A 27,839-nucleotide genomic window follows, 5' to 3' on the forward strand; every position below is an offset into this window, starting at 1 on the left:
TGCTAATAACCTTTCTCAACAATAGCTTACGTGGAAAGATCTTCCACAGAACATGTAATTCCTCTTTCAGCTTCACCTTCACTTACTCCTAATTACTGTTTCACTGTCAGCTATACGCATGCTACATATGCAAATCCTCTTTCAACCTCTTTTGCACAGAAATAAGAGGTGCATCGTCCTCCCCCTGGCCCTGTTGTAGCACCATCCAACACTACCCTTCCACAATCTACTGCATGCTCACTACTACTAACAGTTCAGCCTAGCTGCATGCAAACCCACTCACATACATGGTATCCACCACTCCCAGCGGTTTGGCTCCTGTTCTGCTCTCATGTATATGAAGCCCAGCTTACCACATGCTATTTTTCTTTCTTCACTTATTCAGGAATAAGAATTTGAAAGAAAAAGAAGATGCTGAAAGAAGCCATTTCCATTAAAGACCTAGGATAGGATCAACAGCTTCTTCCAAAGCACAGGAGATCATCAAGTTTTCTTAAGGAAACTTCAAGAGGAAAGAACGGCCACATAGATCAGTGATGTAAGTAGATAATTGACTCAACTTTCCCTGAGACCCCATGGTGTTTGGTCCATTGAAGCCTAAGCTAAACAGGCTTGTTCTTCTGCTCAGCTTGTAGAGACTTGGGCCCTGACAGAACAGCTGAGGTGACCTATCTATTTCAGTCAATTTACGACATTATGATCTCTAGCTTTTGCTCCAGTGCAGATCACAGCCCCATGACAGCATCAACAGGAATATGCATATTATGTGCCTGTGCATCAGCTGTCCCTGTTTACAGTATTGGACTGCTGCTGATAGTAGGTTTGGGATAGGATGCTAGACAGTGAAATTAAGCTGAAGAGTTGTCATGTCTGTCTTTCTGGCAGCTCAGCTATAGCAAAAGTTGCTCAGTTCTGTCCTGTACACAGTCAGCTACCAGCATCTCTGCTTTCATAGAATAATATAATTATTTAGGTTGGAAAAGACCTTTAAGATCACCAAGTCCAACCACTAACCTAACACTGCCAAGTCCACCACTAGATCATGTCCCTAAGTGCCACATCTACACATCTTTTACATACCTTCAGGGATGGTGACTCATCTACTTCCCTGGGCAGCCTGTTCCAATGCTCAATAACCCTTCTGGTGCAGAAATTTTTCCTAATATCCAATCTCAACCTCCATGGATGCAACTTGAGGCCATTTCCTCTTGTCACATCACTGATTATGTGGAAAATGAGATCGACACACACCTCGCTACAACCTCCTTTCCTGTCAGAGGAGCTTGCAACACTGTACAGCCAGTTCTGGGGATTCCCTAGCTTACAGAAAAAAAATGAAATGGCTAAATCAGATGGGTGCAGGCTTCTCCCTCTTTGAGATAATCCTGAAAAGAGTGGAGGGATTTGGCAGTATGTAAATTGGGCTCTGAAACTAGTACATGAAGAAGATAGCACAGCAGAACCTGGAAAGGAGACTGGAAATGGTCTTGGAAGTGACCCTTGCTCTGTATGCGCCTAAGCTAAGGTCAGTGCTCAGTAACTCTAAATACTAAAGCACAGGCAGGCTCTGCTGAGCCTGCCTAATGCGAGATGTACACTACCACAATCAGTGGTGCTAACTCATTACTTACACCTATCTCCAAAAGGCCAAGATGTGGCCCAAAGGGTTTACAGCGGGGTAAACATGAGCAAGAGCAAGCTCCAGGCTTGCGGGCTTTCAGCACTGTATTTGCTGAACTGGGACTATTTCCTGTTTGCTGCCTGTTGATTTTAATGAAAGTCACAGATCTAAAGCTGAGGATAGGAAAGCTGTGTGGAATCCAAGGTTTTGCAAGCGTACTGAACAATAACAATGTGCACTAGGGATGCGTTAGGGGTGAAATCCACCCTGAAAACTAGGGCTGCCAGGAGCAGCAGCCGTCTTTAAGCTCTGAGCTCTTTTCTGAGCTGGGCCATATCCTGCTGCCTGCTACCAGAATGCTTCTTCCAAATAATGCTGCATTTTATCTTAGCTGACAAACATTTACCAGAGTTAGTGACAGAAAGGCCCACGCCTACTGAGACAAGAACCTAACTCAGGCAACAAAATCAGCTGTATCTAAGATGCATGTCAGGCACAAACTGGCTGGAAAAAGACCACAAGAGGTAAGAACCTAGGTTTGTGGGATGAGTTTGGTGCTCTTTGAGTGCACTGAAGGAACACAATGTACATGTGGAACTCCAGTTCTGGGCACTGCTCCAACCCTCTTATCACTGCAAAGACTTTGACCAGCCCTCAGAAACACCCTAAGCGCAAGAAGCACTTCCAGGGAGAGGACATGGTGTCAGACCCCTTCATAACCCACTCACTGCAGGGTGGAAAGGGACAGGGCAAAAACTCTCTGAGCTGGAGCTGGTCACAGGGGCTGACACCAATCCTTTAGTGATGCTCCAGTGCATGTTAGCAGCCAGGACACATGGCCAAAATCCTCAGGCAGCCTGTATAGACCTGGACATGGCCCAATGACAGAGAGGGGCAGGTAACCCAGAAGCTGTGAGGAACTGCAGTAGCTGACATATTTTCTTTCCCCCCACTATAGCTTCCTCTGAGCCATTCCTGAAAGCCTCAAAGTTAAGGACCACTCACCACACACACCCACCAAGTCCTGCTTTAGTGAAACAACACCTCATTACTTTCTGAGCATTCACATATGCCTGTGTCAAGGTCACCACTTTATATGTAGCTTCTGGCTTAGATTCTCTCTTTATTACTGTTTTTCTTTTTCTCTCTCTTTTTCCACCTTCTTCTCATGCTAAGGGATCATGAGCAGAATGAAATCCTGACATACTTTCCAGCCCAAGATAGCTAGTGGTTTTACCCTCCTAGATAATCATTCCACACTTCTTTGGAAAATGAGAATGCATTTCCCTGTGGTCCACAACAGCTGAAGTATCCTGTCATTATTATTAAGTGATGGGGAGCCTGCAAAGGCTGTGGTGTTGTCCCCAGGTACTTCAGTACATGGTGTTAGGAGCAGGGCCTAGATCAGCACAATGTTTTGCTCACCGTTAATGCCAGACATTCCAGCACAGCACAGCCCACATGAAGAAGTTCATGGTCTTACCCAGCAGTGCAGGAAATGGTCTCATTGTGGAGTATGAAATCCATTTCCCCCAAGCCTTCATTTGGACTGTGCTTTATGACATGAGAAGATGTAGTAAGTGAATAAAGCACTGCGTTCTTGCTGACTGATGGACAGATGATCCCAGCAGACTGTATCTGTATGTCCCCTTTCCCATTGCTGTATATTTGCTGGGCTGTCAGTTTTAAAGCCAAAATTGCTTGGGAACCTAGACTTTCCTGAGATTTTGTCCTTGCTCATTCCAGAGAAGGAACTGGAAGTTAACATAGGAGTAAGGGCAAGGAGAGGGAAAGGTACCAGCTTTGGCACCTGTAAAGCTTAGATAAGAGGAAAAGTGATGAGTGAGGTGTTTGGACTCAGCTGAACTGCAAATGTAGCACTGCAACCAACACAGAGAGGCTGCAAGAGGTCAGGTACTAACTCCACAGCAATACCAGACACCAGGGGTGGGAAAGTGCTTACTGAATTCATTCTGTTGACATTCTGGAAGACAGAGAAAGGGAAAGTGAGGCAAGCAAAGACTAAGGTCACTATCCAGAGCCAGAGAGCACCAAGAAGACCATACTAAAGCTGTTCCCTCAGTCCCCTGCCTCTAAGCAGAACATGAAGGTTTTCTTCACGCAAGAGTGAAGCAATTGTGTAAGACAGAGAAAAGTCATGAGTTGCCCAGTTACTAGAGCTATGGCAAGCAATTTTGGGAACAGCTGCATTTTTTCCTCTTCACTCAAAATAGAAGTTAAAACAAAGGTGCGCTTTTTTTTTTTTTCCTTTTAAACAGAGAGGATAATCTGCTCCAAGAGAAAATGAGATAATCTATACAGAGCTCCCCTGTTTCAGAGAAAGTCTAAGGAGACCAATGCAGTCCCTTCTGATTTGAAGATAACCTTCCCCTTGTGGTCACATTCCCAGCTGGCATCACCCTGCTTGATTTGAAGGCAGCCAGAGCACTTCAGACCAGTTGGGAATCCCACCTACTGTATTAATGGGTTAGCCTGGAGATGCAGCTTGGTACATGGTGCCCTGGCCCAGCTGCTCTGCTCCGCTCATCATGGGATCCCAACAGCCCAGAAATTCCCTCTGTGCTGGGGAATGAGCCAAGGCTTCTGCTCTGCCCGAGCATCCCGGCTAATTCTGCAGATTGCTTTGGGTTCATATTCACCCATCATGCCCCTGAGTTCCCTGCTGAAATGGGCTGCTTACATCTCCTGGCGTTACAGCTGACTGGTCTGCCTTCCTGCCTGTGCTCATGCTTCCCAGCCACATTTCCCCCGCATCCAACATTGCTTGCTGCCTGGACAGTGCAGCAAGACAGACAGACACCCTCTCACCCTCTACCTCCAGCCCTAACTTCTCTCAGCTGCTTTCACACCTTAACTTTCTTGTACTGAACCATGAGATCCTACTGATGGGAAGAAATCAGCCTGCTAGACTTCCACTAGACAGGGAATTAATGCTTCTTCCATCTCTCCCCAAGACACAAAAATGACATATTCTCCAACAAGATCATATGTGGGTTCAAACAGTCAGTACTTCCCCAATAAAAACACAAGAAAGGAGGATAAAATGCAAGAGGAAAGAAAAGAAATTACAGGTATGGAAGATGACTTCCAAAAGCAAACCCCTAGTCTAGCATCTTAGTGGTGCAATCTCAAAGGCCATTAAAATCAGGCTACAGCGAAGAAGCAGAAGGGGAAATGTTATAAAAAATCCTCTCTTTCTGAAAATAAGACACAATATTTGGCCAAAGTTCAGGGAAGGAAGGTCAAGGGGGAGGTGAAAAGGGAGAGGGAGAACAAGAGAGTATGTATGTGAACAAACTCCCAGTAGTTTATCAGACATAACGTCTTTTTTTCCAGCTTAACCTTTGGTCTGCAGACACACTGGCTGGGATGTAGATGGTTCAAAAACGAGCGTTGTGTGGAGCACAGGCAGCAGGGCCAGATCGGTCCCTTGTGTAACTCTGCCAATTTGAGCAGCTACCGATGAGATGCCCTGACTTCAGTGCAGCTGTGTCATGGTGAACTTATGAGCTAAGTGCATGTGTGAAGGTTGAAACTAGATCTGTTTTCCCATGGGAGAGAGTAAATGGGAGCGAGGTGTTTCTTTTTTTCTCTCTCTCTTTTCTTGCTACTCCAAGAATATCTTTGAAACAGATGGAGATTCTTTCTAATAAAAAGAGGATAACTGGGCTTGCCATAAATCTCTGTGATGTATTTTCAAAAATCCCTCCACTCTGGGTGGCTCAGCTTGAAGGGCACTTTCTAAGTAGTAGCAATGGTGTATACTATAGGTTAAATAATATTTGGAGCACCATACAGCAAAGGTAAAACCAGGGCATCACACAGGAGAATCGTTCCAGTTTCAAACCATCACCACTTGTGGCCTGATGGCTCATCGACCGAGTAGCAGCCAGGAATGACTTCCACAGTTGCTGAAGGTGACGAGGACAGACGGGAACTGCACTGCCAGTAGCCCAAATCCATCTGCAGGCTGGCCAAAAAGCAGACAGCTGGTTTCATACCTGTTTCCCTCCTACAGCTGAGAACAACTGGCAGCCAGGCCAGTTCCAGGTTCAAGCCCCAGGATGGGCAATCAGCCGACAGTCAGCTGACATCTGTTGATTTGATGAGATCACGGATGCCGTCCTGTACTTGCATTACCTACAATCAGACTGTGCATTGCAATGTACACATCCAACAAACTGGAAATCCATTGGAAAGGCCAGAGCAGGACAAGTATGGAGAATTGAGGGCAAGAATGATGTAGATGAAGTAGAGACTCCAGAAAAGAGCATGAGAATGACCAGATACCTAGGACACGAGCTACAAGGAAAGACAAAACCAGTGGGACCTGCTTAGCATAAAAAAGACTGAAGGAGGGCACAACAGAAGTGACTGAATCGTGGGCAGGCTCCTACAAAATAAAGTAACAGATAGATTGTATGCGACAGGAAGGTATGGTCTCAAACTGCAACACGAAAGATTCAGTTAGACCTCAAGAAGAACAGCAAGGATTATCATGCACAAGCATAAATTATCCTGGGAGGGTGTGGAGTATTTCACAACAAGCTAGAGAAACATTTCTCAGGAATGATTCAGGAAGAACTGACCCTGCCATTACGCAGGGATATGGACTAGCTAGCTTGTGAGATCCCTTCCAGACCTTTGTTCCATTCATCCACTGTAAGAAGAGCATTGTGTCCCCACAATATACTAACAACAGCAGAGTCTAGCCAGGAGCTAGCAGCCAGCAGCCAGCTTTTCAATGAAGGTGAGGGCACAACAGGGAGGAGAAAAGCAGGGGAACATCATACGGGACTTCTTACAGTTAAAACTGTAATGACATATCAATGCACTCGATCAACCTAACTCACATATGAAGGATTTCCTTGTTACCATGTTGGCTGCAGCCTAGCAGGCATTCACACTAAGCTGCTGTGAACCTGCACTGGTGCTTTCCGCACTGGTTGCTCCTCAATCCCAGCCCAGCCAGGCAGGGGGACTGGTGCTGTGATGGAGTGCTATGGGACTACCTCCAGCATCAGCCACACGGAGTCACAGGACATCACCCCAGCTGGCCAGTGACTTTGCAAATATGTGGAAACCCTCCTTCCCAGATGGCATTTTACAGGCACGGAAAGGGAGGATGAATAACGCCATCAGAGTTCGTTGCAACTGGGGTTGTACATGACACCTCCAGCTAAAAGAGGAACAGGATCTTACCAAGGAAAAGGGGCAGGATGGGCCCTTCTTGCTTTCTCTAGTAGCTTAGTGTTAGATTGTCAGCTGCCACAGGTCAAAGTCTTCTCTTGGTTCCCAATCAAGCAGACATACTCAATTTAATCTGTGTTATGACTGCAATTTGATGATCAAGCAATCTCTGATGCACTGCGCATGGAGCAGATCCTCCTGGAAACTATGAGAAGGCACACAGAAAATAAGGAGATGATTTACGACAGCCAACATGGCTTCACTAAGGGCAAATTGTGCCTGACAGATTTGGTGGCCTTGTATGACGGGGTTACAGTGTTGGTGGATAAGAGAAGAGCAACTGACATAATCTACCTGGACTTCTGCAAAGCATCTGACACTGTCCCCCACAACATCCTTGTCCCTAAATTGGAGAGATATGGATTGGACAGACGGACCACTCAGTGGATAAGAAACTGGCTGGCAATGTGCACTGGCAGCCCAGAAAGCCAACCATATTCTGGGCTGCATCAAAAGCAGTGTGACTTGAGGGAGGCGAATCTGCTCCTCTGCTCTCGTGACAGACCACCTGGAATACTCCATCCAGCTCTGGGGTCTCCAGCATAAGAAGGACATGGACCTGTCTGAGCCACTCCAGAGGACTGCCACAAAGATGATAAGAAGGATGGAGCATCTCTCCTATGAAGTCATGTTGAGATAGTTGGCGTTGTTCAGCCTGGAGAAGAGAAGGGTCCAGGGAGACTTTATATAACAGCAGGCTTCCAGTACCTAAAGGGCACCTATAAGAATGCTGGAGAGGGACTTTTTACAAGGCCATAGGACAAGGGGTAATGGCTTTAAACTGAAAGAGGGCAGCTTCAGATTAGATATAAGGAAGAAATTCTTCACCATGAGGGTGGTGAGTCACTGGAACAGGCTGCCCAGAGAAGCTGTGGATGCCCCATCCCTGGAAGTGTTTGAGTCCAGGTTGGACAGGGCTTTGAGCAACTTGGTCTAGTGGAAGGTGTCCCTGCCCATGGCAAGAGGATTGGAACTCGATGATCTTTAAGGTCCCTTCTAACCCAACCAAGTCTACGATTCTATGAAAACAGGAGTGACTTTCAAAGAAAAAAACCCTCTGTCCTTGAAGAACAGCATGTTGTTTATAAGAGAAACGCATTTTTTGAGAGATAGCTGAAGGCTTCTCACTTTTCGACATGACATTAAAAAGCAAAGCTGCTGTATCTGAGGTGAAAAGCTCTGCATTTTCTGATCACCTGCAAATAAAAGTCACTGCAGCCTAAGTCCTTTCTTGTAAAAGCAAAGGGGTTTTAACTGCAACGTGATGGCCAGGTTCCCAGGTAGGGGTGTAGTTACTTTCTGCCTCTGTTAAATTTACCTCAGCAGTTTAAGATGGGGCACGGTGCACATCACTGAAGACAAATGGTTGCTGTGTCAAACCGTAGAAACGGGCAAAGCAAGCACTACACAAACAGCTTCTTTACTGCTCTGCCGCAGAATCAGCCAGATGCCAGGGCCTAGATTGGAAATTGTGAGTCAGATCCTCAAATGGAGCAAAATGACTATGCTCCAAGTCAGCACTGATTTATATCAGCCAAAATCTGGCCTGATGATCTTGAACTGGATCAAATTACAGGAGTTTCTGGGTGCTCTAACAGCCACCCTGATCTGTGTATGTGAATGAGAAACGGCATTCTCACAAATCCGTCAGCTCATGGATACACACAGATTGCAGGGACATCTGGCTGATGGAAACTTTAGGGGACATAGAACTTGTGGCAATGGGGAAAAATTCATTGTCTGATAAAAAGGTTAGATACTGTAGGAGGAAAAGTATTTACAATGAACCAATTGAACAAAGACCTCCATGGGGAGGGTGCAAAAAGCTGACCATTAGCCAGTTTCTATTAATCAATTTTGATAAAATTCTGCCTGAGTATGCCTAATTCTTGCCGCAGCAGTTTGAGCCATACATAACATGAGCAGGTGCTGTGAAAGCATCTCTCAAGACTTCATTAACGCTACTCCCTCCTGCCCTGCAGCCCTCTGGCTCCCTTCACCAGCTCTGCCCCTCTGCCTCATGCCATCACTATCTAACCACCCATCACACTGAGGTGTCAGTGTGATGCAGCTACCACATCTATACCAAAGAAACCATTTTTGGAGCCACAGATGAAGAGGCTGCATCTGATTCCAGTGGCCTAACCTTTCCCAAGGGATTTTTCACTTTGCACAGTTACCACCTTTCTGGTTTGTCTGGCTGATGGCTTAGTCTTCAGTCCTTATATGCAGTCGGTGTGTATAAATGAGCAGCTGCTGAAAGAGAAGGAGTTAAGAATCATTTAAATCATTAGGTTTTCATCATATCTCATTCTGTTGCTGGAGTGCCCTGGAAGCATCTGTTAATAAAGGGTGGGTGGGGGATAAAACCCCTCTCCCTTGTGTTGAAATATCTTTTCTATCCAGCTGCACCCAGAATGAAAGAGCTATCAAAGAAAGCTCCCCCATTAGCCATCAATTCAGAGCAACTTCAATCAGTCAGTTCTGCTGGAGCCTGCGGGAATATCTCCCCAGCAGCCTCCTACATGCTGCACTTGAGTGCTCAGAAAGAGCCACATTAAACCTGCCTGCCATCAATCCAGGGGCCTCTTCCTCTCTAACTTAATGAGGTGAGCTGGTTGGCATCATTGACAGGGAGCTGAGGAGTTAAAAGGAAAGCGGGAGTGCAAGCCGCCCTGGTTGGAAAGGTGTGCACGCATAGGGGAAGCAGCTGAGCCACCAGCCCTAATTTAAGGGCCTCTCTGCTGGACTGGGGGCTGTTTCAGAGCTGCAGCAGATCCAGGGGAGGTTGAGAGGGATGGGGGCAGCAGCTGAATTGGTCAAGACGCAGGCCTCTCCCCTTATCAGGCTGACAATCCCTCTTGGCATGGCCTGTCCTCCCTACTTCTGTCTAGATGGTCCAAGTTGGGGGAGGTGACGTTCTCCCTCATCCCCATGATCTGATCTCCTCTCAAGCCCATCCCTTTTGCTACTGACATGTGGCATGGCTAGTCATCAAGCCTGGCATGGAGGGGCCATTCCCATTATCTGCTGCATTAACAAGGAGGCAGGTGGCTGTCTATTCACATATACTGCTTTCCCAGCAGGCTCAAATTCTCCCTGTTTGTCATGCAGCTGGAGAGTGGCTGAGCCATACAAAGCCAAACAGAGAAACTGTGCCTTTCTCAGACATTTTTCTAAGACCAGGAAAATACATGGCTTGAAACATAGGGCTTCTCTCAGGCTTCACCCCCAAACAGCTTGTAAGGGACAAAACTAAAGCAACTTCCAAATACATTCAGTACCCAACTATCATTTGATCTGGGTCCAATTTATGGTCTGGACCCACCTATCATCCATCCCGGTAAGTCCTAAGGCACCTTTCTTGACCATGTGCTCCTGCCAATAGCCAGGTCCTCAAGAGCTACTTCACTGCTAAATCAGTTTTTTCTTCTTTGCCTTGATACCTACTAGTCCATTTTGTTTCCTCTTCCTTTTCTGGGGAGGAGTTACTATTGCTCAAGGGAGCTTTTCCAAGAGAAGAGTAACTCCTCTTTTGAATGCTACTTGAAAATTGTTCTTCCCACATACCAGACTTTATATTACCCAGCGGGAGGAGTGTTCCAATGTGAAGATTGTAGTTGCAGATTGAGTATTGACTTACAAGGTTGCCCAAACCTGCTCTGTGGAGTAGGTCTATTGCTTCAAAAAAACAGAAAAGAATATGAATCATCAGGAAATCATACAGCAACATTTGACACAGTATATCTTCTTTGCTTGAATCATAAGGTTTTCACTTCTAATCTAAGTTGTTCAAGGCAAGAAGGACTGTATAGACACCTCTACAAACAAAGCACCATATTTTTCTTGATCGTTTTGTGATCTGAGTGCTCAAGAGGAGTTAGCAGTTCACCATGATGGGCAGATGAGGGTCTTCTTTGATGGTTGGCAGTCAGATACCTCAAATGATGGTGAGATATGTTGTATAGTGAGTATGCCCCTCCTGTCACAAACACTTCCATCATCTCCGTGCTTGGTTGGAAGTAGCAGCCCTTCTTCAATCTGCTTCATTCCTCCAGGCAGAGAAACATCTTGCTGAGGCTGTCAGAGACTGCCTCAGTGGAGAAGGGTATGCAGAATCGAGCCACATCAATGTGTATTGGCAAAGCAGTACATTGTGTCTCACATTTCTCAGTGCTCTGAGCTTGTGTGTGCACAGAAAAGAGCAAAAGGAAAGGGACAATATTGATTCTGCAATCTGTCCAGCAAACATGAATGGAGCCACTCCCTCCTGCTGGGTCCTTTAGGCTGCTCAAAGAGTTATTTGATCACTAATATCAAAGGATACCAACATATCAAGGACAGCCAGCATGGAGCCTTGACCTTCATCCACACCTAGAAAAAGGTCACCCATCAAGATCACACCTGGGCCATGCCCATGTCCCAAGCCTAATCATGCAGGGGTACAGACTGTGGAGCAGATTAAGCACTGCTGTACTTAGCTCATTGCTCACCTTCCTCTAGGCACTCGCTCTGGAAGGTCACAGTGGGAATAGGGTGATATTTGATAAAGCAGCAGGCTGTCAGCTGACAGAATCCAAAGCCTTCGGCTCAGGCATTGACAAAGAGCTTCGCTCTTTCAACTCAGATCTTTTGCAGGTGGGTCAGGGACACAGTTTAGCTCTGCCCTCCCTAACCAAGAAGGGGAGAAATCAGCAGGACTGCTTCATTGCACTGGCTGGAGGATGCAGCTGAATATGAGTCCTTTAACCATCCAGAAAGGAAGGACACTCCACAAACATGCATGGAAGGCCCTCCCTAGAAGGCACTATTTGTAGCAGTAGTCCCAAACAAGTCAATATGGCTAGTACAAAAGCAGTATGGTGAGCGGAGGGTGACTTATGGTGGGTGGAGCAACATGAGAGTGAGTGCTCAAGGTACTTGTGTAGAATCTGCTCTGTTCTGCAGCTGGTTCCTGCTTTAGCAAAGTGCCCTGAAACCCTTGTTTTTTGCTCAAGGGAACTCAGAGACTGCCTCATCTAGACCTTCCTTTGACTTCCCATTCCACATCCACTCTTACACTGCCTACTCAGGGACTGTAAGTGGTATATTAACCCTTTTTACACTGATGCTCTTGCCCTGTACACACTATATCCCTACAGGTGACAGACTGAAAGGAGGTAAAAAAATTAAACCAGGAACAAGTAGCAGGGAGGCCCCTCTATGCAAGTACAGACATGTCTGTTCATAAATAATGTGTTCTACAGAAGATAGTTCCTCTTCTTCCTGGTGGCAGCTTTACCTCACTGTTTGCAAAAGGGATTTTATCGCTCAAAATGCACTATATGGGTAAGAAGAAAAGGTTAAAAAGCAATTTTATCACTGCCAAAGTCCACGAAGAAAAAAATACATTTAACAGAATTTCCACCTTCCCCTAAAAATCTTTCACTGTCCACGGGATCTTCGAGGTCTCGTAGTTATGAAAATTATTACACCACTGCTGCCACCAACAATGCCTTTCACTTGGCATGCATGTGGATGCCTGTCAGGGGAACATCTCCATGCTCACACATTCATTTACATGCAACAGTCTGTTTTGTTTGCAGCTGAAGTGCCCATTTGTGCACAGGCCTTTCAGCGTGTATAGCTTTCAGTTTAGGATGTATAATATGACTCTTTCAAATGCTCAACAACACACAGCTTATGCTAGTGTCAGGCTGGATAGATATACTCATTGATTTCTGTATCATTAGTATCATTTAGCTTGCATTCAGATGATTCTCTTAGGGGTATGAGGCCTATCCTACAACTAATTTGGATATCCATACACTAAGTCTGATCAGGAGGCTGTGGTCAGACAGCTCTCACTCCAGGCCTAATGTCTGAAGACACAACCCATTCCCCATGCTTACTCTTATCTCTTAGCTGGAGATTATTGCTCCCACTAATCATGCCAGCACCTCTTACTACACTTAAGGCAAAAAGCCATCAGCAACCTCAGCTGACTTTATACCCAAGCTGATGAGAGAAATTTGATACTACCCCCTCTTCTGCCTATACAGAATTGCAGTCTTCAGCAGGGAGATCGCTAAAAAAGAAAAAAAAAATTAAAAATAAATAAATAAATAAATAAATAAATAAATAGATGAACCAGGAGGTAGTTCCCTTGGACCTGACGTTTATAAAGTTAATGTCTGGAACATATATGTGTATATACTGGGATAGTCTATTCTTGCTTCTGTTCAGCTGTGCTGCTAGTGCTGCTTTAATACCGTGTGCATTAGGTGGTGCTGCCCTGCTTTAACTACACCTATGCAGCTAAAGTGGCACATCTTTATGTGTTCATAAGGCCTCAACTAATGAGGGCATTAATGACAGCTGTAAAGACTGGGTTCGTACTGCTTTATCTCTCCGTAGTAACTTTAATGCCATGATCTCAAAGCACAAGACAAATGCAACAAATAAACCTTCCCAACATGCACCAATGCACATGAGGTATTAGAGCTGGTTTAATTTTCATGGCAAAGATCTACCATGAATAATGAATCCTTTTATTATGCTCATGAATTATCTGTGAGTGGACTGTGAGCTTTATGAACATGTCTGCTGCTCAAATTTTTTTAATGAACAGTTAACATTAACAAATGTCACTGTACCGGATTACACCGAAACTCTTTGCCCCAGCAATTTGAGGTTTGCGACTGGTGACCCAGGTCACAGGACAGCATTTAGCCTCCCTGGCGGAAGAATGGGAGTCTCACTAATGAGGATGATTATGCATGGACCATATTTTTTCACACTTGCACCCTGGCTTCCAATCTGATTTGGACAGGTGAACAAAGAGCAATCCCACATCAGCCTTAACATGAGGAAAACCTTATATACCATAAGTACTGAGAACAGGGAATAAAAAAAGGTCATGAAGAGAAGCAATTAGTTGTTTGAGACACTCCTATCTTTGGACGCCAGTCCAATTGCTATTCCTAATCTTTAGCAAGTATCTTTATGTGTGTGAAAGTGTCACACAGGGAACAGGAGTAACTTTCCAGGGTCACCTGTTCGGACCAACTATTCAACTCCGTAGCTACTCTGTATCATGTCTCCATCAAAAGGGTGAGGGGCCTCAGCTTGGAAAACAGAGCTAGAAATCTCAGTTGAACAAGCACTCTAAGGGGATTTCTTGCTTGAGATGGTGAAGAAATAAGCTTGAAGTTGGTCTGTTTCCTTCCCATCAGGCACTTCCCTCCCCTGTTGAATCTGAAATGAAGAAGCATCTAGGCATGTAAAAAGGAGTGATCACTGTAAGAGAAACTAGCACCCAAGCTTCCAAATCCCCTAGAAAATTTGTGCTTGAAATCACCAGCTGTGTCCAAGTTCTCAGTCAGTTCTTATGTACACATCCGCTCACCATATCCAAGGTGGGGATTAAATACATTAGCCTACTGAAACCAAGGAAGAGAAAAAACCAACCATTTGATTCTCAACTGAAATGCAATATTGAGTTCAGGAATAACAACATCAGCTCTCCTGAAAGCTGAATTTTACCTTGGACAAACAACAGTTGCATAGCCTCAAATGTGCTCACTGAAAAGTAGGAAGATGGCCAGCAGAAAAGAGCTAATTAGAACCATCTTGGTAGAATGTGCTGGAGCCATTTTCTTTAAATCTAGGTCCTTATCTCTCTCTCTATGTCCTTATGCCATGCCCTCTTGCACGTTCATCTATTGTTAAATTCATCCACCTTCCTCCTCCTACACTGCAATTAGAATCAAGCATTTCCTTTGAATTAGCACTTCAACACTCCCCTGTCCCAACTAGAAACAGTTTTGCCTCAGGGCACTGAAAAATATTCATTGGCAGCAGCACTCTCTGCCTTAGGCATTACCTTGCTATTTCATCCTCATCACACAGCTCTATTTAGTTTTCCCAGAGCAGTAGGCAGGTGCAATGGAAACCAGAGATACCCCTTACTATGGAAGCCAGGCTTTCCAGATCTTTGGGGGCAGGCTCTCCATGCAAAGCCAGCCTTACACGTAGACAGAAAACAAAAGACAATACATCTCTTGCCTCTTTTCTTTGGTCTCTGGTGTTCAGTTTTTAATCTTCGCTCACACTGAGAATCCAAATTTTCATGCCAAAGGCTCATTCATGTAAACAGCTCACACTGCACCTCTTTTGGAACTCCAGTTTCTCTGGAGTCTTCACCCAGAACGATGGGTCTGTGCTGAACCTCGGCACTCCTCCACCACACTGGACTGCTGGTGGGTACCCACATGGATGTAAAACTCGCAGGGCAAAATTTCTGCCATAAGAGATCCTGCTGCTGGCCTTCACTAATGCAACTTCAGACTGTACCTTGCCTGCAGTTTCTTAATTTTTAGCTCAGAGTGGATCAAATCATCTCGATTTTAATGAAAAAGTAACAAGTCCACCAAAACTAATGAAAGTGAAAACAATAATTCAGACAACTCCTTCCACAACCCAACCTCAAAGACAGAAGTGAGTCCTAAAATTCTCACTGCGTGAAGTACAACTATATTCACATCATTCATATGGTACCTTTCTGGTTGTTTCTAAGACTGGCCAGGTGCTGCTGCCTGTAAACTGACAGTGTGGACTACCAGGGGTGTTTTAATATGGGCCAGACTTAAATGGGGAAACTGAAAGACAGGTTTGTTTAATTCTTAACATTGGGGTACCTCCTTAGTTTAAAGGAAGTGTCCTTTATGATAGTATTTCATCCAAATGTATACCCTCAGTCTTGGCAGTTCATGTGTCCTTGGATGACCTCGAAATTGCTTTTTCCCCAAATCAAGCTCTGATTGAACTTCCAGGTCTCCACGCTTTCATCCTCTCTAAACGAGCACATTCTCAAATGGAACAAGAGCATGAGCAATTTCCCTTGAACACCGAGACTAAGCACATGGAAAATGAATCTCTTCTGTTCTTCAGTAAATTAATCACAGGATCTTTTATTTTCCAGTCTCACCGTTTACTCTGCAAGGGATAACTCAAACCCCTTGCATTTGGCAGCAAGGCAAGGCTATGAGGAATCCAGTTTGATTCAGTACATGGTTATGCCAGTGTCAGGATACTGTAATTCCAGCGTCAGGACTCCTGGCAAGTGAGTCCCGTAACTAATTCAAAAATGAAAGGATACCTGCTCCTCTTCTTCCTACGCCCTGCTGTCTCTAAGCAATTACTTATGTGCCAGCATCATTGTAAATCTGCTTTAGTATACTGTGAAAAGCAATTGAAGTTATGCAGCAACTTACACATAGAAACACTTATTAATACGTGCACTTGCAGCGAAGGGACTTGGGTCTGCTTTGTTCAAGTGATGAGATCATTTGCAGAGCTTTCTAGTCAACGCGAACCTGACTGACAGGTCACTTAGGTTTTCAATTCAGCAGACTACTGATGTGCCTCAACTGTTCCTTGGAACATTGCCCTCCTCTGCCAAGCAAAAAGGCAGTAGCTAACATTTTATTCTTGCCATCGTAAGGCTGGTGTACCGACAGGGAGGTAAGGCCTTCTCCCTAAAACTCCTGCCAGCTGAAGGAAGACTTTCACATGAATCATACAGGACTTTGGTGAAGATCTGAGATGAACCTTCTATTTGGTTCTAGTTACCCCTCCTAACCGATGTGCAACAGCAAGCTCACACTTCGAAACAACTCAGAGCATCAGCTAAACTCTTCCTTGGGCACATGAACAAATATTTTCAGTGTGTTATTGACCCTTCTCTTATGCCTGTGTGGCTCTTTTTGGTTGCGCAAGGACTGTCTATACCAAACTTTCTTTCACCATAGAGTAAGGAGGTGCTTTTATGACCTTTTGTGCATGAGGAATGGAGGCAGAAAAAAGATGAAAAACTATACTCTGACCAGCTACCAGGACAGCTGACAGGAACTTGAGGGTGTGCTGAGCATCCGTGTTGAGGAAATCAGTGAGCAAACCAGCACTCCTGTCCTCCCTGGCTGTCCCTCCATAGTCAATGGGAAATGCGACTATCACAGCACACACAGAGCCGGGGTGTGCTGCACATACAGTGACTTAACAACACACAGCCAGAGGAATGGAGCAGGGGAGATCACTTTTTTAAGTGAGTCATATTTCCTAACAGGTAGAAGTCTCCTCATGACATGAAACACTGTTCAACCTTCCCAAGTTAGTACAATGCTTTCCACAGTGCCCTTTTTTTTTTAGTATTATTATAATATTGACAGTGTCCTGCTTTGAAAAGACTTATATGCTCTGGGGAAGAGTGACATAGAAGCTGTAGGAACATAGTTATCGTCAGCATACTTGGCCCTTTCCCTCGATAGTAAGCGGTCAGTTAACTCCCCATCACACTAAGCACAGTTGGAGTAATCTGCTGATAGATACCCTGTGGTCAGGACTCTTGGAGCAATGGGTTAAAGATTCAGAAGGATCTCCCTGAAATGTAAGCTTGTAATGGCTGCAGCACAGTGCAGTGATGTAAAATCAATGCAGATGTGAGCTTTACCGCAAAGGTAATGGGAAGGCAAAGACATAAATAAGGAAAACTACGAGTGAAGAAAGGGCTGGTAATAGAGGAGAGCGCAAAGCGAACACAAGGTGCTGTCATTTAGGATAAATAATGCTCTTGCACAAGGCTTTTCAGACATACAGCCCAAAGTGCTCTGAAGATGAAATAATACCATTTTATCATTGAGGAAACTGAGGCAGAAATAAGATGTGCTGTTTACATGGGATCACATATTCCATGCCAGGTGTGAAAGCAGACTTCAGGTTTCTCAGCTTTTTGTTCCAAGCCCCGCCATGGTATGCTAAAATGATTTGTTCTGCATTTCTGCAGTCTTTCTCCAGATATACTTTGTTGGCTAATAATAAACCCAGCTTGCTGCTAAGGGATGAGTTTCCTTAGCAAGGAGGGCTCTGTCTGTATTCATGTACTCCTTTTCCACATTCCACTTTCTCTTTATTTTCAACATTTACACAGGTACAATAAGGTTTGTCACCTAGTTTAATACCAGGTACCTTTGCGTAAGGCACATGTCACAGCTGAATGCATACTGGAAGGGCTTATATACGTATTCTAAAGAAGGAACATACAGAATTAAACCATAATATCTATTTGTGTCCTTTAACATTTTTAAAGCCATTTTGTTCCCAGAATTACTGCAGCCTTCAGACAGGAAGACCACACAATGGGCTCTATTGCCCTTGTTGTCCTCCTCTACAGCCAGACAAAATACTCCAGCTGAAGGGTACTCCTGAAAACTCTGCTTTTCACAGATGTAACTATTCAGATGTTTGTTTTTTTTTTTTTTTTTCCATAAGGAAACGTATTTCAGTAGAAAACACTGTTACAAGTTCAAATGTATTTTTAAAAATACTCATTAAAAAGAGATGGAAACATCTCAGTTTTGTATTTTGCTTTTGCCCTTTGTTCATTTCCCCACTCTGTTTCATGCTGGATCCATATATCTATTTTTTTCACTTTTGCTTTTTCGTATAGCTCACTTTTTCTGATCCAGCTCTCTAATGTTCCTAACTTCTAAAGTTGTTGGATAATAAATGGACAGTTATTAGCTCAAAATATTCCCCAAAATTAGAAGTGGAAACTGTAAATATACACACACAGAGTACATACGGCATTATGATTTTATCACATTCAGTGATGAGGAATAAAAAAGATGTACAGAAAAACAAATTCTTCAAAGCCCTTTATAAGGTATTATAAAACCAAAGAATACACACCGTTTTTAGTTTTGCAAAGCAGAAATAGCTTCCAATAAAATACATTTATCTTTTTTTTTTTTTTTAAATAAATCACCTCTACTGTTTCTCTTAACCTAAAATAAACAGAAGCAGCACTTATCTGTCATCACACATTGTTTCTGTTTTCAGCTTGCTGGCAGCCTGCTACAAGTCCCTTTTGGGATTTTACTTCTCTTCAAAGCTAGGTAAGTGTTACGCTCCTGCTACTTTTGGTGTCTAATCCATTATTTCTGGGTTGAAGATTTTATGCTTTTCTCTCAACACCTGTCAAGGCATTTTCCTTCTCCAAAGCCACCATCCTGTCTTTTCCATTTAATCACTTTCATTCACTACCTAATCAATCAATAAATAAATGCTGATTACATTCCTGGAGTGGCAGTGGGAGAGGTCCAAGTGGTGAGAAAAAATTAAAGTATTTGAATATAATGTTCCATATCAAATACTAAAAAAAAAACATCCCCATTTGCCCAGACTCACTAGGGTTCAGAAGCCTGCCTAAATTAAAATCGGTTTTCCACTGATGGTACTGATACTTGCCAGAGATTATAATCTACCCCGGGCTTCAGAAAGTTATTGCTAGTACCTGAAGGGAAGGTGACCATTTCAAAGCAATGTTCTGCTTCAAAGACCCACAGGGTCCTTCTATTGCTCTCCCATCTTTCCATCAGCTTGTGGTGCCATGGTTAGGATTTAATTGATTACTCACTTATCTAATTCTCACATGGCGACTGTGCTAACACCAAGAATACTTTTAAATCATCAATTTCTTCCCTAGTTCTTGGCACAGGCCCCTACAGGATGCTCCTGAACAGTCTGGAGACTTGTACAAATGGATTCACAGGGCTGTTCAAAATGCTCTTGCTGGAATATCTGTAGCTATGCAGTAGGGAAAATGTCCTCAAGTGGGAATACTGACAGGCTTGTCCTGTCGAAGTTGTTGAGCATTCTGCATTACTATTCAGTTGTAGAAAAATCTTCGTCGGACACAGATTTCAAATCTCAGTTCTACAAATACTACTCTAAATCAGGGCATACGTCTCAGCTATTTCATCCCATTTTATGTGAATGGTATAGTAAGATTATCTGTGGTCCACAAATAATTTATCATATTTCTTACCACTCAGACATCTCCCTCAAAGTCAGAAGAAGGTCTGGGAGACGGGGAATATACACATTCAACAGCTGCTCTCTGGGCTGTTGGTATGGTAACATGCATTTCTCCTTGATCACCCTTTTCTACTTCTGATTTTCAAGATCATTTTTCTAACATGTGACAAGCCTATCACAAATCCCAAATTTTAGTAACCTCAGAGTCTTCAAAATACATTAATTCCCAGATTTGCAAATTCCTCTTAAAGATTCCAAATTAGACAACAGCTTTGTATTGTTTATTCACTAAATAGCATTGTCATACAGTGGAAAAAATTAAAAAAGATGACCTGAGATTTGAACCTGCTTAAGCCAACACAGCCTACATATTACACGTGCTCGTGTACAAGTGGGCATATCTTCATTCTTTGTCCTGTTGGATGCCCAGGGCTTAAAGTGCTTGCATAAACTCCAGCTATGCTCCCTCCATGAGGTCCAGAGCACTCCCCAAACCCAGGGAACAATTGTAAGGACAAGTGTGCCTCCACACTGGCTACTGAGAGATCATTCACATCCTTCAAGTGTGGGGGCTCCTTTGGAAGGGGGCCAGGAGACCTGCATGTTTAAACAGGGAACTGCTGGGTAAGCTCAAGTGGAAGAGGAGAGTTTACAGATCATGGAAGGAGGGGCTGGCCACTTGGGAAGAATATCAGGCTGTTGTCAGAGGGTGCAGGGAGGCAATTAGGAAAGCTAAGGCCTCCTTAGAATTAAACCTGGCGAGAGGGGTCAAGGACAACAGAAAGAGCTTTTTCAAATACATGGGAGATAAAACTAACACCAGAGGCCCACTGATGAATGAGGTAGGTGGCCTGGTGACAGAAGATACAGAGAAGGCAGAGTTACTGAATGTCTTCTTTGTCTCTGTCGGTACTGTTGGAGGCTGTCCTGGGCAGCCCCGTACCACTGAGGCCCCAGAGGAAGGCAGGACAATGGAGGAGTCTGCCTTGGTTGATGAGGACTGGGTTAGGGAGCAATTAAATAGTCTGGACATCCATAAATCCATGAGTCCAGATGGGATGCACCTGCAGGTGCTGAGGGAACTGGCTGAAATCATTGTGAGGCCACTCTCCATCATCATCTTTGCTAAGTCATGGGAAACAGGAGAGGTGTCTGAGGATTGGAGAAAAGGAAATGTCACTCCAGTCTTCAAAAAGGGCAAGAAGGAGGACCCAGGTAACAATAGACCGGTAAGACTCACATCCATCCCTGGAAAGGTGATGGAACAACTTATCCTTGGTGCCATCTCAAGGCATATCAAGGATAAAAGGGTCATTAGTGGCAGTCAGCATGGCTTCACCAAGGGGAAGTCATGCTTGACCAACCTCATAGCCTTTTGTGAGGACATAATGAGTTGGATAGATGATGGCAAAGCAGTGGATGTGGTCTACCTTGACCTTCAGTAAGGCATTTGACACAATCTCCCACAGCATCCTCACAGCTAAACTGAGGGAGTGAGGTCTGGATGACCGGGTAGTGAGGTGGACTGTGAAATGGCTGAAGAAAAGAAGCCTGAGAGTTGTGGTCAATGGGGCAGAGTCTAATTGGAGGGCTGTATCTAGTGGAGTGCCTCAAGGGTCAGTAATGGGGCTGGTATTATTCAATATATTCATCAATGTCCTGGATGAGGGAATAGAGTGTACTATCAGCAACTTTGCCAATGACACCAAACTGGGAGGAGTGACTGACACGCCAGAAGGCTGTGCTGCCATCCAGCGAGACCTGGACAGGCTGGAGAGTTGGGTGGGGAAAAATTTAATGAAACATAACAAGGGCCAGAGTAGAGTATTGCATCTTGACAGGAACAACCCCAGGTTCCAGTATAAGTTGGGGAATGACCTGTTGCAGAGCAGTGTAGGGGAAAGGGACCTGGGGTTCCTGGTGGACAGCAGGATGACCATGAGCCAGCACTGTGCCCTTGTGGCCAGGAAGGCCAATGGCATCCTGGGGTGTATTAGAAGGGGGTGGTTAGTAAGTAGAGAGATGTTCTCCTTCCCCTCTACTCTGCCCTGGTGAGACAACATCTGGAATATCATGTTCAGTTCTGGGCCTCTCAGTTCAAGAAGGACAGGGAGCTGCTGGAGAGAGTCCAGTGCAGGGCAACAAAGATGATTAAGGGAGTGGAGCATCTGCCTTATGAGGAAAGGCTGAGAGAGCTGGGTCTCTTTAGCTTGGAGAAGAGGAGACTGAGGGGTGACCTTATTAATGTCTATAAATATGTAAAGCGTGAGTGTCATGAGGATGGAGCCAGGCTCTTCTCAGTGACAATCAGTGATAGGACAAGGGCTAATGGGTGCAAACTGGAACACAGGAGGTTCCACTTAAATATGAGAAGAAACTTCTTCTCAGTGAGGGTGCCAGAACATTGGAACAGGCTGCCCAGGGGGGTTGTGGAGTCTCCTTCTCTGGAGGCATTCAAAACCTGTCCAGACACCTTCCTGTGTAGCCTCCTCTAGGTGTTCCTGCTCCAGCAGGGGGATTGGACTAGATGATCTTTTGAGGTCCCTTCCAATCCCTGAGATTCTGTGATTCTGTGAAACTCCAAGGGACTGCTATGAGCTAACACACATTTCTTCTCAGTTGTTCTTATTGTTTCCAAGGCAGCTGTATTTATATATGGAGAATACAGCAAATTGTTGGGGCTTTTAAAGGAGCACAGTTTCCAGCTTCTCCTTGTCCTGTACCAGCTGTGCTAGGCAATAGAAGTGTGTCCTGTCTGAGGGACTCAGTGGGATGTAGACAGTTGCAAGAGCCACCCACAGTCCCTGTTTGCAGAGGCACTGACAGGGGAAGAGGCTTGTTGGACAGACACTCTGAATTTGGAGAGAGTTGGAGAGAAGTTCAGAAATAATGACTCCCTGTCTCATGGGTTAACAGCCAGATAGCACATTATTGTAAACCGCTCTGAGATCCTTGGATGACAAATAAATGGGTAGGCACAAAATATCAGCAGTAAACCCTGACAGTAGCAATTTCTATCCAGTGAGATGATAGAAATCCAGTCAAGCAATTTGCTGTGCCTTTTAGTGGCGATCCACCCAAAGATTCAGCAGAAAATCTGCAGAGATTTTCAGAAGTCTGTATAATTTACAGTTTCAAAGAAGTGTTCCTTTTTATAGGTTACTGTGAGACATAGAGATCTATCAGACCTTTCTGTAAATGAGAGGGTGCACCTTGCTTTCTACCATCCCACAACAAAAACTGTCGTGGCTCAGAGAGGGCAAACAGTTGGGAAGCTCTGACAGATAAAGCCAAGAATGGCAACCTAGTCCCACTTGCGACTTTCCAGCATCAACTACCTTTCAGTTGCTCCTCTTCTTTAAGCAAGTCAGAGCAAGTATCAACTGCATCTAATTGCACACAAAGGCAAGAGTCTCTCTAACATATTAAATTTCTCCACCACTTACACCAAGTCTCCCTTTCTCTGTCCCCTTCTTGATGGGGATCTTGATTTTGATGCTTGATGCATTTTCCTGTGCACTGCTTGATCACTCTTTCTTTGGGGCACAGCATACATCCAACTGCACTTTCTTTTCCAACGTCTATTTTATTGCATGCAGCAGATGTCATTGCTCCAAAGTTAGCATACAGCAAGATATAAAGTCAGACCCTCAAAAAGTGCCCTCTTGTTAATGCAGTGAAACAGCCCAAAACACAAACAGATGTTGCAGCCTTTCAGAGCATTCCCTTTCCAGCTTCATTTAGTGTTCACTTCAACAGCCTCTGTAACTTGCGAACAGTACACAAAGCTGTATGTTTGCTATTATACATTTCTCAGGCTGGGATTTCCTGTCCTCACCTATTTGCAGCACTTTGTCCTTTCTCTCTAGAGTTACATCAGTAATGGTAAAAAGGAGAAGCTTCCACATGGGGGTGTTTGTGGTGGGACAAAAAGCTGTGCATTCCCAGGAACCAGCTGCTCACTTCCCTGCTCCTTACCTTGTTCACATTCTCAAATTCAAACCATTTCACTGAGCAGGCAAAATGCAAGAGGATGCTTCGCTCCCCTCAGACACTGTGGAGAGGAAGCTGTCTGCACTTCAGCACTCACTGCATACAAACACTTTCCTTGGGTGAAGTGGCTCCTCCCCAATCCTTCAATTTGACCATGATGTCCTAAGTGTGGCAAAGTAAGTTGTTATGCTTCTCTCACCTCAGGCACTCAAATCATGAGTGCTTCAGTGGGGGAAAGGTGAGCCATTTCAAACCAGTTTGGAAGAAAGACAAATGACAGACCATCCCCAGAACCTGATCCAAGCAGCTTGTGAACTTGAGGGAACGCTACAGTTGTATTTTCCCTCATTAGCTTTCATTCCCCTGCTTTTCCGTACACCCCTAAGGCTGTGTGAAGCTCTCAATTGGAAAGGAAAACAGGTTTGAAAGGGGAGGAGGCCATGTCCTCGGGATGCCAGGTCTAGTGGAGCCTCTTGAGACAGAATGTTGTGCTCAGGTGCTCCAGAGGAGCGTGTACAGGCTGTGGGGAAGGGTCACAGTGGTGTCACCTCCACCCTTGCAAGAGATGGGCTGTCGTTCCAATGGATGCTATGGATTTGACATAGAAATTGCCGTGCCAGATTCTCTGGACTGTGCTACGCATGAAATCAAACTAGATGATCCTTTCTGGCCTTAAAATTTAGCTACAGTAAAATCTTGTCATACTTCCCTTTTCCCCTTAATGTAAGGAATATTTCTTCACAAAGCCCAGCTACTTTTTTTTTTTGAAGTTCAAGAGAGCCAGCTTTTTTTTTTTTGCTGAGAAAATTCAAAGGTCATTTCTCTTCTCTGAGATTTACTACTTTTTGTTACTTGCTCTTTGAGTCATGAGAAAAGAAAGTGTCTGTCTTAAAAGCTCACTGACTAGCATACAGCTATTCTGGGTGCCTTGTGAGGACAGCTCCCAGCTTTTTTTGGGCAGCTGTATCCACTTACAAACCAGAAACCCCTCTGTTTGTGTCCATTGTCTCCCTCTTTTTTTAAACTTCGTGGTTTGACATGACTGAGGTTTTGAGCAGCCTAAACAATGCTACCGGTGAGATCACACAGATGACCTTTGAGACAGGGATTGGCATCGTAGACTATTCCTCATACTGGAGACTGGCAGCAGCATCACAAATGCCTGGGAACGCATTTAATAGGTTGTTGTTAATGATTTATAGCATTACCACAGCTTTAGCCTCTCTGGAGCAAACAGTTGAGTGTGTTTTGCTAGAACTTTACACATCACAACTTCAGCCAGTCATAGTAACAGTCTCCTGCTTCATCCTCCCAAATGTGAGGGAGCCAGGTCATGCAGTCAAAGGTCAAGCACAGGCTGACTGTTGAGAAAATGCGCATTACTCTGTGAGGCAAAGGTGATTTAATTCAAACCTCTGTCAGGCTGGTAAGGAAAGAGCATGTAGATGCCCAGCAGGAAACCTTCCCTAGGCATGCTAGTGACAGGAGCCAGGACCGATGGACAGGCAGCATCTTGTCTCTACCCTTGGGAGTCCAAACATGATGACTGCCAAAGGAGAGTATCTTGTGGTCTCAGTAAGGGAGGCCACCACCTCAAAAGGGCTAAGAAAAACAGTAGGCTTGAACCACACAGCTCCTCTAAGCCCCTCAACAGAAGAACCATGAGGGGGTCGGAACTTTGCTGTTTTTTCATATGTGCAAACACAATCCAAACCAAATACAACTGAGGGTATCCACACACTCAGTAGTTTCTCTGGGAGTCGGGTGGTTGGCTAAGGAGAAGTGGGGGCCATGTTACACGACACCTATTTATTTTATGTATTTATTTATTCATTTTACATTGAGAACACACTAATCTTCAAAAATTCATCTTTTCAGAAGCTGTGAAATACATTTTCCAGTCTTGTTGACCCTTTGGCTTTGTGGAAACTCAGTCTGATATATTATCTGATAATCATATTACATACCTGAACGCTGCCTTTCATCCATTCCCTGGTGTGGGTTGGTTACGAGTCACACAAAATGAATACTGATTGGGTGGCATTTACACGCCATGCATCCCGACTGGATACATACACGAGAGCATGAAGGTCACCCACTGAATTGTTTTCTGCTTTAGTCAATATTGTCCCATGTGCTCCAGCAGCACTGTTTTCAGAGAGCATTATCTAATTGAAAACCAAATCTCTGCATCAGAATGCCAGACAGGAGGCTCATCCAGGTCCCTCTCTTTCTCTGCGCCACAACCACTTGTATTTGATATAATGACTCTCATCTTTACCAGAAAAAAAAATAGAACGAGAGCTTATTTGAACAGTCTACACGAGACAGGTGGAAGCTGAAATGGCAACAATGGGAGTGGTAAGCGTGGTTTCTAAGGAGTTAGAAAAAAGCTTGGGAAAAGGGTAGCAATAAAAAACGGTTCCATTAATATTGATAGAGATCTTTTAAAATACATATTTCTGTGTTTGTGCTCTCTTTGCAGTTGCTTTTCAGACTTATTGTCGTGCCTTACCCTGAATGAGCCCAAACAGCTCCATTTGACAAATGCTGTAGAATATCTGAAGTAAGCAAGCTCTGTATTTGTTCATGTATTTGCACCTGTAACCCAACCCTAAAACATTTATGTCCTTACCATAAATGCACATCTGTTCCATCCCACCAAAAAGACAAAAAGTGCCTTAGGAGTACATCAAATCTGAAATTCTCATGGTTGGTGTCATGGAGACATATTTTAGGGAAAAAAAGTGGGGGCATAGAAAGATCCTGGGTTTGTGCAGTTACACAGGAGAGCAGGAACAGACGTGAGCACAGAACCCAGGACACGACTGCTGGCGTTTCGGTGAAGGACCACTGAGAACCACTTACAAAATGGCCTTCAATTATTGAGCATGTGAGCAGGTAAGAAGAGCTATGAACCCTGCCAAAGATCTGCCCACACACCTCTGTCTGGGCAGGCACGGCTCATCCCTGCGCTTTGGCCAACCTCCCCGCGGCACAGCAAACGCGCTCCTGTTCCGACAGCTGCCACTCAGCTTCATCCCAGCTACAGCCAAGGAACAGAAATTACAGAGAGGAAATTTAACCATCCTCTCTGATTTCCTCTGTGGGGGGGTGAAAAATAGTGAGCCAGAAAACGCAGATGATCACATAATTGGTTATTGATGAGCACCAAGGGCAGCAGCAACTGTTTGAACTGATAGAAAATTCTCTGACAGCGCATGATGTCAGCATTGATCTGCTTTACCAACAGAAGGAAACATCCTTCCCTTGCAGGGTCAGGTGCGAGACACAATTCCCCTGCAAACGTGGAGCAGGGAAGTGGCTGATCTGCCCAACCAGGAGATGCCTGCTGCTTTCCTTGCTGGTGCCATTATATTGCTATGGAGATAATACCTACAACAAACCTGCCTGCTACGTGCTATAGACAGTGGGGCTGCAGCGCAGGGCCAAAAGCTTTTCCATCACATCAAACTCTGCTTACTCAAAGATGAAAAGCAGTTCCCTGGAATTTACACTTGGATCCCAAGCAGCTGATAGGGACTGGTGAAGCCCTGGAGAAGTAGGTGCCATCAGGTGTTCCATGTTTCCAAACCCTGTTCTTTGTCTCTTTGGTGAATACTAATGGCACACACCTGGGGCTCTTCAACTTGCTCTTCTTTAACTCTTTATTTCCACTGCTTTGTTCTTTCCTCCCTCTTTCTAATCCCAAATACCTTGTTTTCTCTCCTTTCTCTACCCTGGCTCAGCACACCTCTGCTTTTCCTCCTCTGCCAATGCATGGGTCTCTTCCCCTCCATGCTTCCCCCCTTCCCGTTCTGCATCCATTTGCTTTGGTTAGCTCCACATATACCATTCCCCCATCTTCTCCTTTCACTCTCTACATTCACATCTTCTTTCTTCCACACTCTCTCCTTCCGTTTTTTATCCTCTTTCTTTGCCACCTGTCAATTCCAAGCCTGTCTTTCCCTCTGTGCTTTCCAGTTCTTTTCTTCCCTGATGCCATTTCAATTATTGGCCGATTCTCTGCTCACTTTCCTCTCTCTCTCTCACTTTTCCCCTCTTCTCTCCCTTAGGGACTCAAGCTTGTCTCTCCCAA

The 27,839-nt window shown here is 44.6% G+C and overlaps 1 protein-coding gene and 1 long non-coding RNA gene across 8 annotated transcripts in view; one reads left to right on the plus strand and one right to left on the minus strand.

Moving 5' to 3' along the window:
- Positions 1–27,839, minus strand: part of LSAMP (limbic system associated membrane protein) — a 1,027,179-nt gene that overhangs the window by 72,208 nt on the left and 927,132 nt on the right. The gene's annotated exons all lie outside the window — the stretch shown is intronic.
- LOC139828102 (uncharacterized) lies at positions 392–26,311 on the plus strand. Its single transcript, XR_011739351.1, has 3 exons — positions 392–538; positions 18,770–18,825; positions 26,226–26,311. It is a non-coding gene; the product is annotated as an uncharacterized lncRNA (long non-coding RNA).

The sequence above is a fragment of the Patagioenas fasciata genome, chromosome 1 (genome assembly GCF_037038585.1).
Source record: "Patagioenas fasciata isolate bPatFas1 chromosome 1, bPatFas1.hap1, whole genome shotgun sequence".
NCBI classification, from domain to species: Eukaryota; Metazoa; Chordata; class Aves; order Columbiformes; family Columbidae; genus Patagioenas; species Patagioenas fasciata.